Source organism: Callospermophilus lateralis, unplaced genomic scaffold, assembly GCF_048772815.1.
Source record: "Callospermophilus lateralis isolate mCalLat2 unplaced genomic scaffold, mCalLat2.hap1 Scaffold_1612, whole genome shotgun sequence".
Taxonomy (NCBI): domain Eukaryota; kingdom Metazoa; phylum Chordata; class Mammalia; order Rodentia; family Sciuridae; genus Callospermophilus; species Callospermophilus lateralis.
The window spans coordinates 267969-288339 of record NW_027512711.1 but is presented as its reverse complement, the minus strand read 5'-3'; positions in this window follow the sequence as shown (position 1 = coordinate 288339).

Genomic DNA, 20371 nt, shown 5'->3' with positions numbered 1-20371 from the left:
ACATTCTTTTCTTTTACTTCCAGCCAAATGGTTCTGGAAGTGCTTGCTCCTCCAGGCTCCCAATCACCTCTGCATGCAGTTAGAAGTGAGTAGAGAAGTCAGCCAACTTCCTTATCATCTAGCAAATTCCATGGTTCACTATTCCTGTATATATACATAAGACATGTTCTACAATCAAACCTTTCTCAGTAATAAATTCATCTTCTGAACTCCATTTTTTTTTGCTTTAGTAGGTATGGAAAAAAATGGTAAAGAGGAAATATGGACTTTAGTAATACATGTATGATAAGAATTATGTTCATATTAATAATTACTATGTCTTAGATGGGTTCTATTTAGCAAGCAAAACAACAATTTAGTTATGAAAATTTTCATTCTTTTAAATATAATCTGATATAGCATTAACTTTTAAGTTGATAAAGGCATCTCTCTACATAACTAAGGGCATGTGGTCCAGGTATATAACTCTTTTGCTAATATTATTATAGGTAAAATTAAGTCATTTTGGTTAATCAATAATTATTAGACTAATAGTATATACTATTATACTCAATAGATTATCTTACTCAGGTCTTAGATGTCTTGAACCACCTTTTGAAAAACAAAATTTTAGACTGTTGATGATTTTCTTTCCATATCGGAGCAAAATGACATATACCTGGCTTTTTAAATGAATTGGCAGAGAGAGCCTATTTTATGTTTAAAAATAGTTATGAGATTATTTTACTTTTAAATATAATCTGTGCAAAATTACTACAGTTTCCCAATAACAATTAGCAACATAATTGTTTCTACATAGAGTAAGTGCCAACGTTAATGTTATTTTTTATGCCATGCATCCAAATACCCTGTGAAGCCTACCATTAAATATCAATTCAGATACATAACTGGCAAATGCAATAAAATAAAATCACCAAAGTTCATTATTTTCTAACAGCACTATCAATGTATGTAATTCAGGTACATCTTGTAGTTTAGAAAACAATTTCTAAATTTATAGTTTGTTAATTGTTCCCCAGTGATTCAAGTGTCCAAGTATATGCCATCTGACCTTTAACCATAGTTTTATAAGATTTAAGAGTTCTTAATTATCTACATTACATATCAAAATTACATAATTTGTGTTTCAGTTAATGGTTTATTATAATCCACTTAAGTTAAAGACAAATGCAAATTTGTGTATGACACTTAATACTTTTGTGATAATATAAAACAATATTTAATAGCAATTATTTTGCAACAAAAAATATTTTTGGGTAGCCCACATGTGCTAACTGCTTTGCTACATGCTAACATAACAAAGAGTCTTATCTCCACAAATTTATAATCTAGTAATAAATGCACATAAGTAATTAAAAAATTATAGTGCATTCAATGTGTTTAAGTTCTATGATAGAGAACTTTTAATATAAAATTATTCAGGAAGGCATCTAACTCAGATTTGGTGAAGAAGTATGTTGCCAGTTTTCCAATGTAATGCAACTTAAGCTGAAATGAGATATATGTGATAAGGTTGCTCATAAGTTTTCTCTGTGTATTCCTGCTAGTCACTGTTCACAAATATAATATCTTTCTTCTGTGCTTTTGTAAGTATTATACTTTCTCACTCTAGTCTCCATCATCTCAGGTTTAGAAATAGCTTTATGAATTGAGCCATTGATGTCTTAAAGAGCTTGTGCATAATTCATCTAAATATGCTTTTGATATTTTAATTAATCAAGATTTTGAGAATTACTGCAGCACATTTTAATTTTGAATGATAAAGAAAAATGATGACTAAGAGTTAGAAATAGGAGGTGAAAGTACAGAAAAGTTTAGATAGAATTGACTATTCAAAATCCTAAAGGTAAATGAAATAATAAAATCAGTAAATTAAGGATGAAATGACAGCCAGAATACAGTAATACTTGAAAGAAAGGTTGTGTGTGTGTGTGTGTGTGTGTGTGTGTGTGTGCACGCACGCACGCACGCACACACACACACACACACACGTGCATACAGGAAGAGCTTAAAAAGAATGAGGTAAGAAAACTCCATCATACATGTTCAGGAATTTCTCTTAAGAACATGTCTGTAATACCAGCAGCTCAAGAGGCTGAGGCAGGAGCATCACAAGTTCAAAGCCAGCCTCAGCAAAGGAGACCCTGTGAGACCAACTCAGTGAGACCCTGTCTCTAAATAAAATACAAAACAAGGACCAGGGACGTGGCTCAGTGGCTAAGTGCCCCTGAGGTCAATCTTCAGTATCAAAAAAGAGAAAAAAAAAACAGTGAAAGTTATTGAAAGATTTCAGTGTTGCTACTCAGATATTTTAGGAAGATCACTCTTTTTAAAGTGTAGCAGATGGTTTAAAGTAGGGAAGACTGAAAAGAAAAGTTATCACATTGTCATAGGAAAAAAATGCATAAACTCTATAGGACTTTCTGATAGCTTAACTGTACTGGAGTCAAGAGCACTTTCTAGGATGAAATAGGAAGCAGTGAAAGAATAGTAGGTTTAATGCAATGACAGCAGATCCTATTTTAAAGAAGTTGAGTTTGAGCAGTCTCAGTGACATCCAGCTCCCAGATATTTGAAGAGAGGGGCAGGAATCTCTGGGTGGAGATCTGACTTGGTGGCAGATATTAGCAGGCCATAATATCATCTAGGGATAAAGAAAAAAGAGCAAAAATGGAAGAAAGTCTGATCTTGGAAAATAATATTAAATGAAGAAATATATCCACACAGAGTATAACAGTAACTGTGAGTAGAGAGACAGAAGGATTATTAGGAGTTGTCATTCAGGGAAGACAAGCACAGTGATTTAAAAAGAAATATCCAATAAAAGTGATTTTAAAAGAAGTATCCAATAGTACTGAGAAGACAATTGAGCTAAGAATGAAGAAGCAATGAACAGAGACCTCAATAAGAAAGTTACTCTGTGGAGATAGGTGACTCAAACCCTAGTCTCTGATTCCCTCATGGCTGTGTTTGCACTGGGAGCTGACTATGCAAAAGTGCAGGTCAAGGTGTCCCAGTTGCTATGGTAACTCTGGCCAGAGGTGGCTACATGAAGGTTTAGGGCTCTGAAAATCAGAATCTTGGATTCCGACACCACCTCCCAGTGGTAGAGAGTTCTGGGCATAACAGGATGACCTTGATATCTCCTAAGTTTCATTGTGTCTTACAAACTGCCTGCTTTGTTAAAACTGTCTCACAAATAATCTTCTGATGACAAAAACCTATGTAATAAAAGTGCTGGGCTAGCTCTGGCTTTAGTCAAGCCTCACCAGGGCTTGGCTGAACCACCTGGCCCCATCTTTTTCTTTTTTTTTTGTGTGTGTGTGTGTGTTTTTTTCATTCTCTTATCACCCCTTTGGTTCCTCCTTTAATGGCCCAATCATGAGACCTCATCATTACTCCCAAACCTAGGGATATTTCAGTGGAACAGTAGAACAATAAATACAGAAGTCAGATTGCTTTAAGTTGAAGCATTAGTAGGAGAAAAAGATGTCAAGATCATGAAGTCTATTTTGACAGTGGGATAAGGGAAAATTCACCAGAAATGTTGCAATAAAGTAATATTTTTTAAATTAAAAAAAGTAGACCTACCCAATTTCAGAGTGTTTAAAGTTCATAATTTAAAAAAAACAGTATAAAAGGAAAGATGGACAATATTTAATAGCATTTGTGTATAAGACAATGGGAATGCAGAAGATTCAAATACAAAGCCAATAGTTTTCACTGTGATAAAATTCAGAAAAAAAAGGAACATGTTCAATGATCTTAAGGTCTTCAGTTTTACATCACACACAGAAGGTTTTTCCATCTGTTTCCAAGGTTGGAAGTGAGGTTATCTTATGAAGATAGGAGAAAAGAAGTTGCAATCTAAGGTGGAGAAAAGTAGAGAGATATTTTCTATAGAGAAATTAACGGAGGGATATGCTGGATAGTGGATCACTGATCAGAATTAGGGGCCTAGTAACAATGGAGACCTGGGTATATGGCAGCTCTTAACTACACATATCGGGAAAACATAAGCCACACTGCACACTGGAGCATAGGGTGATAGAAGTGGCATTGGATATTAAGTAGACTATTCATCTCATGTCCCAGCCTGGAGAATTTATAGCTTCCATTTGAGAGTCCTTCAAACCTGCAGTGCCTTGGGAAAGCAGAAACAGGTCCTATTTATGACCTTCTGTCCAGAGGTGAAACATGATAGAACTTCTGTTTCAGAGAACACATTGAAAAGAAATGATTTTATGGCATTGAAGGGTAGAGTCATGGGAGGGAAAGCAAAGGGAAGTCAGAGAAGCACATTATGGATTCATAACTCTCTTAGATATTGTCAGGAATTTAAAACCTTAGGGTTTAACTTTATTTTTATTTTATTTAATTTTGTCCTGGTAGATGAATATGACATTTAAATAAATCTTTTTGTTCTTTTCCTAGTGAAATGATAAAAAGTAAAAATATATATACTCAAAGATCATGGATATCTAAACAGAAGAAAATATTCAAAATAACAACTGGGCTTATCTCTGGTTAATTAAATTGAAGGAATATTTTATTTTCTTCCAATATTTATCTAATTCTTAAAAGGTTATAATCATAATTATTAAATATTCTCCTTCTCTATTGTAATTCTCCCATTCTAAGTCATTAGTCAAGGCACATCATTTTTTTTTATTTTGGTGCCAACTTTTCACATGCAAGTTGCCTTAAAACTATTATCATTCAATCTCTTCAAATGTAATGAAAGCCAATTCATTAGTTTATTAGATTAGTTTTTCTTTGGAAGGAAACAGCTAAGGCATTGCTTTGGAAATTTTTGAGGACCACTAAATATATATGTAGACGTATATGTACATATATTTTAATTCAATAAAAACGATTCATACATTTTATCATTTCAAGACACTAAAGATTTGTGCATTGGTGATATAGTTCTATTTTTTCCCCAAATACAAAAGATGTTCTTTGTTGCACAAGAAAGCAATAAAATATCCAAGAGAAACAAAGTGACCTGTACATAACACTCTTAACTGATTTATAACACTTCGGAAATCCCCAATCTCCCAGCTTTCCTTTGTTTTTATTACAGATCAACTTTTAGCATTCACGCTATCACACCTTCTAGTGCCGCATCTATCTGGCTGTGGCCTATGAGGGCTAAAAGTGAAGTGTCACCTGGGTATTCCTGATTCATAGTACAGTCACTAATTCAATTGGAATTTTTCTTCAAATTACAAGTGTTTCATGTTATAGCATTTTTATAAGTGCTTATAAAAAATTAAGGTGAATATTTTGAGTTAAATTTTATATCACTGATCATTGGTACCTGCATTACCTCATGACATTCCATATTTCATAAAAAAATTAAAGAGGGAATAAAAATGTTATTTTTAGCTGATTAAGGAATATTTCCTATTTTGATGTTTTCAGATAGGATCATTTAAATTTTTCTATGGGCAAGTCAATTTGAAAAATGGTCATTTTAAGAACCAAAGGGAAGGTTATTAAAGAATTTATCAAAAAATAAAAATGATAATTAGGTTAAGTTATGCAAAGCCTTCAATAAATCAACAACAGTTTTAGGTTGGGATGTATTTTATTACTATTTTGCTAAATATTTTTAGGAAAAAAAATGATTTGGGTCATTTGCAAGTTCTATATACCATTAGTGATTATGGCCCAAGGGAGTAACACCAAGTTATTTAAATAATTTCCAAAGTTTATTCCAAAGTAGAACAGACATTAATCATCAGTTAGTCTTTTATAAACATGGAAGCAATTAAATAAAAATTGCCAAGTTTACATACGAGACATTATCAGTGGTAATCATATTATTAGAGAAAAAGTAGGGGAAGGCATATCTTGATGATGGCTCAGTCTTAGATTCCTAGTGAGGGTACCATGATCCAACTATGGCTGGTGTAGTATATTAAAATAACCAGATTTTGGAGGTTCAAAATGAGGTGCATGTCAGAGAGTTAAAGAATTTTAGAAAACATTTTAAAGTAAATATACTGATAAATTTTATATGCCATTTGAAAATAGATTTTGATGGTTTTTAATTCTCTTTTCATTGGAAATGAACAAGTGTTATCAAAGAAGAAAAACTTAAATTTACAACTTAAGCTCATTCAGCTTGGTTATAGTTTAAAAGCATAGGTTATAGCTATGTTCCACTGTGGTTTAAAAGCATAGGTTAAAGCTATGTTCCACTGTGCAGCAATTGAGAAAAAAAAAACTAAATTGGAAGTTGAGTTGTTTAACAGCAGGATACACGTTGGTCCTAAGCATGTTCCTGCAATCAGGTGGAAGGAAGCTATCTAAATGGTACCTACTCTGAGCCCTAAATTCTCACATTTTTGAGCTGTTGATTGACTGCTGTTATCAGGAAAACTGAGCCAAATGTTTCACACAGATCTCTTGTGTGTCTCTTAACTTCAGATATCATTGGAATGAATGAGAAAATTCATCTTTTTTATTGTTCTATACTTGACTGAAATATATTTTTTATGGTTTAAGGGCTTAGGAAAAACACCAGGGTAGAGGAAAGATAAACTTTTTCTAAGGAATTGGAGGGAATTTCTTATTAAATAGCTACTTCATGCAAACAAACAACTTTCAAAAATATCTGTTCTCTGTGAAATGCAGGTGGGTCTTCTTTATGAACATGGTTCAAGTTGTACTTTTCTAAAGCTTCCTTTCCTGTCCCTTTGCAAAAACCCATGGAAACACTTGAGTACAGTTTAAAAGAAAAAAAAAAGAACACCAGACTGCAATGAGAGCTATTATATATGCAAAGGTCTGACAAGATTTTTTTCTTTGTACCATAAAAATGGAACTTGTCTAGAAATACAACTTGCTCTACATTTTAAATGGATAAGAATGTTTGTTAAGAAAGTAAATAGGCAGTAAGTTTATTAACATTTGAAACAATAATGCTGAGGTCAGAGGATCCAACAAAAGGTTGACACCTATTTCAGCACAATTTTAAACTTCATTTAGTCACTTTTTTCCCAATTATTTGACCACCCTTGTATTCACCAAAATCTCATTGAGTATTTAGTATGATTAAAGCACTGTGAAAGACAGTAGAATATTGTTGTAAATTATGAAGACTTTCTACTTATTTTCGTGAATCTTATATCTGGTTTGACAATATATTTGAAAATATACAAGTATTATGAGTATTATAAATTATAAAATTATGTAAGAACATCTTATATAAGCCCATTGACTTATCTTTTTGACTATCCACTCAGAAACCATAGCTCCCAGGATGTAACAAGAGCTATAAATAATCTGTATTGTGAGTTGTAATTCCCATATATACATCAATGTAGGTGGAATAGAGGATAAGGACAAAAATACAAAAAAAAAATACACGAGGTGCTTATAGTTGTCAAAAATACACTCCAAAATATTCTTTAATAACAAAATTTAAATATGCAGTAAGTAGTTTGTGTACACTGTTGAAATTCATAAAATTATATATTTGATGTGTATTTTTTTTCTATATACACATTCCCAAAGGAAGATTTTTTTCTTATAAAAAGAAAAAATCTGCTAGTGGGGCAGACTTGGCATCACAGAACACAAACCTAGTGAAAAAGATGGCAAAGTTGAGAAGATAGCAAAATTGTATAAAGTGTAGAAAATGACAAGACCAAAAGAAATGTACACAGGAAAACTCACAAAGCTATGCAGATGGAAAGTATTGATTCCTGAAACCAGAAAGAAAAATGGCCTAGAAACAAAAATAAAATCTAAAATAAAAATAAAATCTAAAAAAAAAAAAAACTTTTCTTATAAGAAAGCTTTTCTAAGCTAGATAAATGCATTTAACTTCAAATCATATTTCAGCATATTACTTCAGAAATATGGGTATGGATTTTTAAACCATGTATAGATTTTTAAAAAATTAAACTTAGTAGAGAAAAATAAAAAGAAAATCTAAAACCAGTCATCAAAACAACAAAGTGCACAAAAATAGAGGCAGATGATTCCAGATCAATATTAAAGTTTTCAAAGTATTCAAGTATATTGTAGTCAGTTTTATTACAATTTGTAAGACAACCAAAGCAGTTCTCAGATTTTGAAGAAAATATATTATTTAGACATTCTTTAAAAACTCAATCAAAATGCACCAAAATCTATGAAAAATTGCTCTAAGAATATTAAGATTGGAAAATTTCTGCTAAAAGAGGATAATCAATGAGCAAGGAAGGCAACCAAAAAAGGTGAATAATTAAATAAATACATTTATCTCACAATTAAGATGATTTCTGATGCTAATTGCTTTTTTAAGAGTATAGATAAAATAAATCACAAGAAATTTAAAGATTGGACTAATTGTTCTTTCAAGTAGGAAAATTAAAGGGAAATGTAAGAATTAAAAACTAGGTAAATAAAAAGTTAATTTGCTAGTATTTTCCACACAAAAAATTGCAAACTATTTTCTTCATAATTATAACTATGGAAATATATCTCTAAACATAAATTAAGAAATGAATTCTAAGATAAAGTCTAGTTGGATTAAAAACAGAAAACATAGCTACATTATTTCAAAATTATTTTTAAGAGAGAAAAGTTTAAAAAGATAGGGAAAATATTATGGTCCTAATTCTTTTTTCATATAAAGCTTACTTTTGAGATTCTATGAAAATAAAAAAGTGAATACTTAATGACTTCCACAGAATCAGACTAAATAAAATAGCCTTGAAGGGTTTAATACTAAAGAGGTATAAGATGAGAATTTTTGCTCAGCTAAAAAAAAAAAAGATAAAAATATTGCTGTCTGGCAAAAAACATAAGAAGAAGAGAAGCACAAACAATGGTCAATACAAAACAAAGAAATTTTATACTCAAATTAAAAGATATGAAATAACATACAATTGTCAGATTTCTAAAGATCAACCAATAGATTTCTAATTGTAACAGCACATTTTAACACATTACCATTAGTTTTCCCTATATAAGAATACATAAATTTAAAACAGAGGATTTGCTCAACCTGATCAACCTACAGAAATGAATTCATATGTAAATCCTTATCTTTTATTCACATGTTTACATATCTACTTTTAGATTAAATGATCTATCAATAAAATTTGCTTTCTGTATTTAGTCAGAATAATATTCTCAATAAGTTTTTAAAAATATAGAAACAGTATAAGTTGATAACTAAAAGCATTTTTCAAAATATACCTTCCATTTTCATAGAACAATATTTGCATTAATTAAAGCAGAATATTTATTATTAACACAATAAAACAGCAAAAAGTGACATTTTAAGGAAACATCTGAATAATGTAGATTAAAACATATGGACAATATCTAAGTCATCCTAAATTTTTAATTATCAGCATTGACAAAAAGGTTAACCTGGATATTCAAGATAGGATTTTAATAGAGCTGTGAACATAATAATCAATTTTAAATGATAGAAATATAAAAGGCTGGCATTAGTACATCTAAGATTTTATTTCTGAAGCCAAAAATTGATGATAGTTTTCTGGAAAATATAATCAGGAATAAAAGCAAAATGATCCCAATTCACATCCATTGGCAGCATTTCTGGTAATACACATGCAAGAGTCATAAAGTGAAGAATTATCATCTCAGTTGTTATTTGAAACAAAAATTATGTACTTAATGTGAACAGAGATAATGCATCTTTGAAGGTAAATAGGATTAGTCCTGCATTTAGAAAGCAGGGATGTTGATGAAAAATAAAAGTAGAAAATTTTGTGCTCTTTTCTTGGTAGTTGTGAGTTTTATGGTTGCATTCAATATTTGGATAATGCATACATTTATACTAACAGAGACTTCAGAATTCTTTGCAAACATTAATTACATAATTATAGATGGTCTCCTGTTAACTTATATAATAACATTAAAATAAGCTTAAAAAAAGAAGAAAAAAGGAACACACAGTGCATCTTGTCTTTAAATGTAACTTGCTGCATGTAAAATTCCTATTATGTCAATAATTTTTATTTCCCCATTATAATTTCCCAAGTTCTAGTTTTAACCTTCTTTCTTGCACAATTTAACTGTACCATTGCACCCAATGCATTATTTCAAGTTGTACATTGATGATTCAAGAATCATGGCCAGTTTAGGCCTGTAAAACTTAAGGGATTTAATATATTCTGTTGAAAGTCTAAATCAACCTAATTATGCTATGTCCAATGTATAAATGTGTCAAAATGTATCCTATTATGTATAATAATAATAATACACCAATAAAACCCATAAAATATGTCCTTTTTATTGTACTTCAAATAAAATCTAAAGCTAACATTTTTTCAAAATCTGCCCTTTTTTCCAGTATTTGCTAATTTAGATAAGTGTGACTGTCCCTCACGTCTATCTTGTGTGCAATTCTTCTTTTTCATCACCTAACAAATCTAATTAAATGTGTGATTGTATTTTAAAAACATTTCCTTCATAAGTTGATCTTTATTCCATATCCCCACTACAGTTGCCAAGAATCTCTCAAATGGGCTGAGGATGTAGCTCAGTTGTTACCACTCAGTAATCCATTCAAATGACTAATCTATCAAATGAATTAATCTACTCTTCAGGTTATAGTTTTCAAGATATAATCCTTTTAACTTTGAAAATTTCTGCATTTTCTATCACACGATCTTTCCAGGAGATGTCACATATCCACACTATAACATTCTGCTGCTGACATTCTGAAGTTTCTCCAGCCTACATCACACTAGGCGGTAACTACAGGCAGGTGAGGGGCATGACTGGAGCAATTAGATAACTTGGGTGTACCTTTGAGAATTATATTTTGTCCCTGGCTTCTTGCTCTCTCTTTGCTTCCTGGTTTCCATGAGCTAAGCAACTTTCATCTGTCATGCCCTTCTGCCATGATATTCCACCATCACTGGGACCCAAAGCAATCGAGTGGGTCAACCATGGACTCAACATCTGAAACCATAAGCCCAAATAAACTTCCTCCTCTTAGTTGTTCATAGCTGGTATTTTGGTTACACTGATAAAAATCTGACTAACAGACGAAAGAACTCTCCTCATCAGTTGTTTTCTTGGCTCTCTACAATTATCAGATGGCTTTTTTTTTTCTGATACCACGTTCCCTCTCATCTTCATAACACTGAAGTTGCTATTGATTTTTCTGAAACTTACTCCTTCTCCTTGCTAGGTGTTTCTCCTGTATGCATTCTTCAAAGCTATGTAAGTTGTAAGTATTTTCCTTAAAGCTCTGTTTGATTTCTTGGAACAAAATTAAGTTATTTTACATGACATGTTTCATAAACCATCATACTTCCTCAATGTCATGCTTCTCTGATGCTGTGTTAAATATACATGAACTTGGGCTGTGGTTTTGGTTCAGTGGTAGAGCACTCGCCTAGCATGTGTGAGGCACTGGGTTGAAGCCTCAGCACCACATAAAGATAAATAAATAAAGGTATTGTCCAACTACAACTAAAAAAAAATAGAAAAAATATACATGAACTTGCTTCTGTGTAATGTTTCAAAACCAGAAGAATTGAGCCATACATATATATAAAATTTAAAAAAAATATTTTTTTTAATCCTTATAGGGATAATTTTAAATAGAATACCAAATTTTGGAAAAAATAAAGCAGGCAAAGGGTATGAGTGAGAGACTTCCAATTAAAGTCTTGAGATAAATAAATGCAACTACAATAAAAGAAATTTATTTGTAGACATGCATTGTTATGAGGGCATTTGAAAAAATAGCTAAAGGTACATGCTTTAACATGGACCCATCGTATGAAAAGCAAATATTCTATTCACATCCATTTCCTCTTTCTCCAGAGCTATACATTCAGCACAACATTTCCTATCATACAACAATTGTGAAAAGCATACTACTCTAGTTGTTTTCTTTTTTAAATGAGAAAATTTCCTGATGAAGTTAGTTTCAGAGTGTTTTAATATTTCATTGCAAGTCTATTCCAACATAATTAAAATTGGCTTTTATTGCACTAAACTGAACATCTTTGCATACATTTGCACTTATTCCCCCATCAAAAGGCCTTTAGAGAGAATTCTGGCCTCCGTTCTTTTAGTGTGTTTGAAATTTTAGTTTTATCAAAACATTGTTACATTTGGGCCTAAATTTGTTTCTGCTTGTTTGTTTTTGTAATTTAAAAATTAATACCTCAAATATAAAATGTTAACCATGAGATAGAAATAATTGCTTTCTTTGGTTTCTAATTTTTTTAAATTTAGGGAAAGTTATCAGGGATAAAGAGATAGGAAATATAGCAAGGCCAGAGAAATTTCATGAATGATTATCAGAATCTGAGTCTGATCCCCTCTTTTTGCCCAAATATTGATAAATGACATTTGAAGTATGTATTACAAGTTCTTAAACTTTTCAAACATGGATATCACCAGGAGCACTTGTTAAAACACATGGTAGGTAGGTGCCTTACCCTGATTTTAAACTCATTAGATTCAAAGTGGTACCTAGGTTTCCGAACAGTTTTCAGGTGATGCTCACTTTGCTGATCCACTTGGCAATACTCTGTCATAGAGAATCAATAAACTGTGGCATGAGTTGTGTGCATCTCTCAATTTTTGTATGTATTGACTGCTAGATATGGAAAACCTGTACCCCATTCTTCACACGACAGTTACATTTTTTTCATATTTTGCCTTTTAAAGAACTTATCCTTGGTGGTACTTTCTTTTTTCCTATATTAATTGGTCCGTTGAATATTCTTCTATTCTGTACTTGCAAATACTCCTTAGAAGATTTTTGTTTGTATTTTCACTCCAGAATGTGGTATGGTAGCATGGTGGTATCTTGTACTTTTAGTATTTTTTTGAATAACTTAGATCCACTGATATTTTAGTAAAATGTTTAAAAATAAAAGTTTAAAGTATTGGACAATTGTAATATTTAGACAAAATACCTTTATTTTTATACCTAGGCAATCTGTTTGGTGTTCTGGTATTGCATGAGCCTTACTCATTCTACGAAAGTCTCATGAGTGTTGATTGTTTTTGTATTTGATTCTAAAACACTATTTGAAAGTAACAATATATCTACAATATTTGGAAAAGTGGGAAAAATATTACTATTCATATTTCTTGCAATAGGGAAGGATTGATACTAATAATGCATAAGAATTCAAAGAAATAGAAATACATTATCTAATAACAAATCATTAACAGATAAATATCGGGCCCATGTAAGCTGGCAGACTACAAAGCTTTCTTTCTTCAGATGCTTCTTGACTGAGTTCACAGTATGTGTGTCTTCCAAGTTATTTTATCCAATGAATTGCAGCCTGAAAAAGACCCAAAGTAATTTTGTGTGTGTGTGTGTGCGCATGAGTCTGTGTGTTATGTATCTAATAAGATGTTTCCTATTGTGAAATCAAAATGGAAAGTTGTAAAGTGTAAAATAACAGAAATGTGTTCTGTTGTAGCAGCAAATCTGAAATAAACAAAACCTTTTTTTTTTAAAGCAAGATTATAGGAGTACTGAGAACATTCTGAATATTATTTTAATGCAAAAGATATTTTCCTGGTAAAACCTTATTTGGTTTACCAAATGCATAAGAGACAACAGAAAAAAAAAAAACTGTGAAGAGAGTGGTTCACATCTTGGGGGCTCTGATTTAATCAGAAATAGCTCCTGACAGTTTAGTTACAAAGTTACTTCTGAGATGAATATGAACACATGGAGAAAATACATATATATATAAATATACATGTGTATATTTATATATGTTTTTATATAACATGAACTTGGAGTAAAGCTTTCAGGTTATTCAATTAATCATTGAACTGTCAAAAAGAAATTGCACTAGATACTTAATAAGGACAGCAAGGAAGATTTAATTCAAGACTGTAACAACAGGAGAGAGAAACTGTGCTCAACTTCATTGAAACAAAAGTACAAGGATTTTTAAATTCTGAGTGAGCTAAATGGAAAACACTGGGGAGCGGGGGTGACAGGAGGGGTCTGGCCAAGGCACAGTGTGCATTAGTTGTCCTCATCCCTGCAAACCCATCTGTGCTCATACTCGGCTCATTCCTGCCTTCCCAGACACTGGAGCAGAGATGTCTTTTTTATGATTACATTTAAAGAGAATGACTCCAGTTATTTGAGAAAATGGTTCCTGGGTGTAGAATGTTTATATTTCAAAGGAGCACAGAAAGAACTTCCCACTACAAGATTTATAAAGTTAATGCTCCTGAAGAAAGAAATCAGAAACTTCTACTCTACAAGAAACCTTCTTAAATCTACTCAACCTGAGGTTACTGTTAAGTTCCTCTTTGTCTGTATACAATATGCTTACTTTGAATAACTTAAGCTATAATACTAAAATATTAATGCTATCTGGAACAAAAAAAAAATTTCTTTAGGATTCAAAACTTACTCTAGAATATGTAAATTTTAGAATGTCCTTTTTAAAACCCTGAACAAGTGTGAAAGAGCACTGAGTAAATAATTCCAATAGAATGGTGTTGGGATATGTAGTTGAAGAAAAGTGATACTGAAGATGGTCTTATTTTATTTTTAAAATATCACATGTTTGTTTTTGTAATCAATATGATAAAGATTGGATTCTGAGAAATCTGGAATTATTAATTCATAATGTATATAAATTTTAGCAAATAATATACTTGTGAATATGGGAAAATTTAAATAACAATGATGTTAATGATCACCATTTATAAGTGTTTTTTAAAGAGATATTAACCAGGTTTTTAGTACCATCAATTGTATAGATTTATAACCCTAATTGGTTTTATGTATTTCCACCAAATCAGAAATATGTTCGTATGAATAATAAAAAAAAGAAACAACAACAAGAAAAACCTTTCTATCTGCATTTAGTATTTGAATTTCTGCTGGTGAGAGCTTGCATGTGTTTTCCTTAAAGGATATCATGACTATTTTCAAAGAATTTTCCTGTCTATTTTGAAATTACCGAAACTAAAAAGAATAATGTTGTACAGAAACCTAGAATAAGATCACAGAACTGCATAATTTTGAGATAAAACTTCAGCACCATCTTGATATTTAATCTCTATTCGGTTACACATAAAACCAAAAGCTAAAACAAAATAAAAAATGCAACCAAGCAAAGGCACAGACAAAAATTATAGAAACTTTATTTAAATTTTTCTGAGTAAAAGACATTAACTTTCCAAGTTCACTACTGTTCTTCCTGGGGGATCCTGAGATTTATTGTCCATCAGAATAAAATCAGTCTGTGCTTTGAAAGTGGTCCAAATCATCTGGCTGTAGCATTTTCTAGGTTCTTCTGGAAAAGAGTGAATTGAAGACATCAAAGGTCATTGGAGTAAATGACAATAATAGCTCTATGATAATACTGATAATGAGGCATATAATGAACTGGACTTCATTTTGGAGATCCTCAGTGACCAAAAAAAGAGAATTGCAAATGAAGTGGAAATTTAGAGAAGATTAGTCAGGGGCAAAGAGAAAAGTCTATTTTAAAAGGTAAAATTTCAGGTTGGTTGCAATTAAATATAATGAGATTCTACTGTTAAGTGAAAAATCCATTAAATGACAGGCATAATTTAAATAATGAGAAATTCTATGAGACAAGACAGCAAAGTCCATATATCCAGGATACATGTTGTATCCTGACTTCAATTTTAGAAAATAACAAGGAATCTATTCCAACGATGGTCCATTTTGATTAATTTCACCAATGTAATATGTCCAATAATGCAAGGAAGTTTTATTTGACTTGACCAAATTTATTGTTAGAAGTTTGCTGAATTATCGTTGCATAAGTTGTAAGGATACTTTATTAATTTAAAATAAGTTTGTGACTAATTTCAATAGGTTATATTTTCCAGCTTAGTGTACAAAATTGTATTAAGGTATATAATGATGAACATTGGTCTATTATCTCTCCATCCATCTATCTACCTGATGATTTGTTTGATATGTCAACTTGGCTGGGGTAAAGGATGTAGGTGGCACAACATTTTTGGTATGATGGGATGTTGCTGGATGAGACTGCCTTTTTATTGATTGATTGATTGATTGATTGATGGTACAAGGGGATTTTACTCAGGGGCACTCAATCACTGAACCACATCCCCAGGCATAGTTTACAGTTTATTCAGAGACAGGGTCTCATTGAGTTGCTTAGTGCTTCACTTTTGCTGAGGCTGGCTTTGAACTCATGATCCTCCTGCCTCAGGCTCCAGAGCTGCTGGAATTATACAGGCATGTGCCACCACACCCAGCGCTACTGCAATTTTTATGTGTTCACTGAGAGAAGGTAATCACTCTCACCAATGTGAATGGTCATCTCCCAATCCCTTGAGGACCCCCAGAACACAAAGTAGAGAGCAGGCAAATATACTCCGTTTCCTGGAGCTGGAGCTGGCACAACAGTCTTCTCCTCCCTGAGATGTTGGTTCTTCTGGTTCCAGGCTCTTCAGGCTATGAGGTTGATAGCAGTAGCACCCCTCCACCTCAACCTTTTCTTTAGTTCCAAAAGCAGAAACAGGCACAGGCTAAACTACATCCCCTTCTCCTTTCCTGATTCTCTACTTTGCAGATGGAAGGAATTCTCAGTCTCCATTATTTCATGAATCAATTCCCATTTTATTTGTTCTATTTCTCTGGGGAACCCTGGCTAGTTCTATCTATCATCCATCTATCTGTCTGTTTACTTATCTGTCTATTTACTTATCTATCTTACATCTATTTAAGCTATAAATAAAATAATCTCTAGAAATAGAAAAATAATGAGTGATTCATCTGTGTATTTTATTGTTGTTCTTATAGAAACCCCTTTTATCATATAAACATCTCTGAGAAAGCCACTCTCCCACTGACAGTGTTGTTTTTGGTTGTTAAGATAGAGACCTAGTCTGTCAGTTTCCATCTCTGTGAACTTCAGCATGTCTGTTTTCCTTTCTAAATTTCTACTTTCTCACTGGTTAAGTGGGGATAGCAGTGTGATTCTCCTTGTTCTTTGATAGGAAGAATGAATATTGTCAAAATGACCATACTACCAAAAGCACTATGTAGATTTAATGCGATTCCAATCAAAATTCCAATGACATTCCTCATAGAAATAGAAAAAGCAGTCATGAAATTCATCTGGAAAAATAAGAGACCCAGAATAGCTAAAGCAATCCTTAGCAAGGAGAGTAAAGCTGGTGGCATCACAATACCAGACCTTAAACTATACTGCAGAGCAATAGTAACAAAAACAGCATGGTACTGGCATCAAAATAGATATGTAGACCAATGGTACAGAATAGAGGACACAGAGATAAACCCACATAAATACAGTCATCTCATATTAGAAAAAGGTGCCAAAAACATATATTGGAGAAAGGATAGCTCTTCAAATATGGCACTGGGAAAACTGGAAATCCACATGTAGCACAATGAAATTAAGCCTCTCTCACCATGCATAACTCAACTTAAAGTGGATCAAGGACTTAGAAATTAAACCAGAAACACTGTTCCTAATAGGATAAAAAGTAGGCCTAAATTTTTATCATGTTGGATTAAGCCCAGACTTCCTTAATAAGACTTCTATAGCACAAGAAATAAAATCAAGAATCAATAAATAGGAGAGATTCAAATTGAAAATATTTTTCTCAGCAAAAAAAAAAAAAAAATCAGTGAGGTGAATAGAAAGGCTACAGAATGGGAGCAAATTTCTACCACACTCACATCATATAGGGCACTAATCTCTAGGATATATAAGGAACTCAAAAATCTTTAATACCAAAAAAACAAATAACCCAATCAATAAATGGGCCAACAACTGAACAGACACTTCTCAGAAGATAGTATATGATCAATTAACAAATATATGAAAAAGTGTTCAGAAGATTGTCCTTAAAAGTAGATGAATGAGTATATTCAGATTAGGACAATTAGAGGAATCAGAGTTTGAGGTGGACCATTTATGGGAAGCTTGTGGTGTTCAGTAAAATATATAACTAGAAGCAACTTTCAAAACATTCTATCCCTTTGCATCATTTACAAATAAGGAAATTAAAGAACATAAGTTACAAGGATTTTTCAATGTTATATAGCATGTCAAAAGCTATGGAAGTACTGGAATTTATTCTTCCTAATTCTACATCAGTGGTTGAAATAAATTTCCTTAATTATTTCACTAAGTAAATGGCATTAATTATGTGATGAGAATAATAAATTACCCTACCATGTGTTTTAGGAAAGCAATTTTGTTCCAAGTCCTGGAATTTTAAACATCTTTACTGAGAATCATGTGTAAATTTCTGGTTCTATGGGTATGTAATGTGTCATTTTTTTTTATATTTTGAAAAACATCAATAAAATTTTAAAATAATTTTAAAAGCCTGTGATTGCTATTAGGTCATAGTTTTACAACCAATTTTTTTTAGGGAAAAGCATACATATATTTATTTCCCTGTATACTGAAAAATATTAAAATTATTCATTATCCCCAGAATCTAAACAAAAAGATTTAGATTAATCTCTTAATATCCTGATAATGCTCAGATACACCCCCCCATACACAATTATAATCTTTTGACCATTATTTGATTAGGTCATGCTCAAAAGAGAGCATATTATAAAGTGGGTGTTGGGTAAGTACTACAGCTTTTCAGACTTTTTTTTCTCACATATATTCCTTTCTCTTTTCTGATAGTCCTAGGACAATTCAAAAATCTAAATATGTTTTTGAATTGTTAATGTGACATATTCAGTGCTATATTCCTCTTTAATACCAGGAGAAATGTTTTTAATCATGGAGTGCTGAATTATGTGGGATGTTTCAAATATATGCATCTGGTAGATATTTATCTTCTGTTTATGGACATAATTTTCTTGTGCAAACAGAAACACATGAACACTTGTGTGTAATATACAAAAATAAAAATATCTAGTTTTCATTGTGCATTTATTTAAAATCTCTGATATTCTTTACCTGTATATATAATAATTAAATACCAATTACCTAATTTAAAGGAAATTAATTTTTATATGTTGTATTTTAGAGCTTTTATTTATTAACATTTAATTTTTAATAATTAAAACTCATTATTTATAGCATATGCATTGTGCAAAAAGTAAACTAGTGCCAAATACAAGAAAATGAAAACAATTATTTCACTTATGAGTTAATAACTCTTACTATATTATTATATTTTTCTTGGCTCACATTGTGTTTCCTTTTAACAATTTTAGCAACATATTCACATACATTTTCCAGGTGAAATAGCTAGACATATTACAAATATAGATAATCTAAACAATCGTATTCAATGGCAAGCTTTAATTTCACTTAGTGAAACACAGTGCTTGTATTTAGTCATTCAGAATGAAGAGGGATCTGGGTACAATGGCGCACACCTGTAATCCCAGGAGCTTGGGAGACTGAGGCAGGAATATCACAATTTCAAAGCCAGCCTCAGCAGCTGTGAGGCACTAAGCAACTCAGTGAGACCTTGTCTCTAAATAAGATACAAAATAGGGCTGGGATGTTACTTAGTGATTAAGCACCCCTGGGTTCAATCTCAGGTAACTGCCCCACCCCCTGCCCAATAAAAAACAAAATGAAAGGTAATTAGTAATAAGATTCTCAACATTGAAGAAATCAATGGGGATCTGAAAAGGTAAAGAGACAAATTTGGAAGGGGAAAAATTGCCTGAGCAGTCAAGAGACACATTCTCTGCATACAGAGGTGAAAGTTAAGAATAACCAGTTGCACAGTTGAGCTGATTTCTTGAAGCCTTATTAGAATATCAATTTCTATATGCATTCTTCCTGAGCCCTAATTATTGAAAATGTCAGCAATAATTTATTTAGAACACTCATCTCCTGTAATGTAGACTTGTGGCCTGAGTATGGACAATAATTTCTTTTTGTTTTTCTTTCTTTCTTTTTTTATTGGTTGTTCAAAACATTACAAATCTCATGATATATCAGCTTTCATACATTTGACTCAAGTGGGTTATGAACTCCCATTATTATCCCAAATACAAACTGCAGAATCACATCGGTTATACACTCACATTTTTACACAATGGCATATTAGTGACTGTTGTATTCTGCTACCTTTCCTATCCCCTACTATCCCCCCTCCCCTCCCCTCCCATCTTCCCTCTCTACCTCATCTGCTGTTGTTCAATTCTCTCCCTTGTTTCCCCGCCCCTTTCCCCTCACAACCTCTTAAATGTAATTTTGTGTAACATTGAGGGTCTCCTACAATTTCTATATGATTTCCCTTCTCTCTCCCTTTCTCTTCCACCACTCGTCTCTGTTTAATGTTAATCTTTTCCTCATGCTCTTCCTCCCTGTTCTGTTCTTAGTTGCTCTCTTTATATCATAGAAGACATTTGGCATTTGTT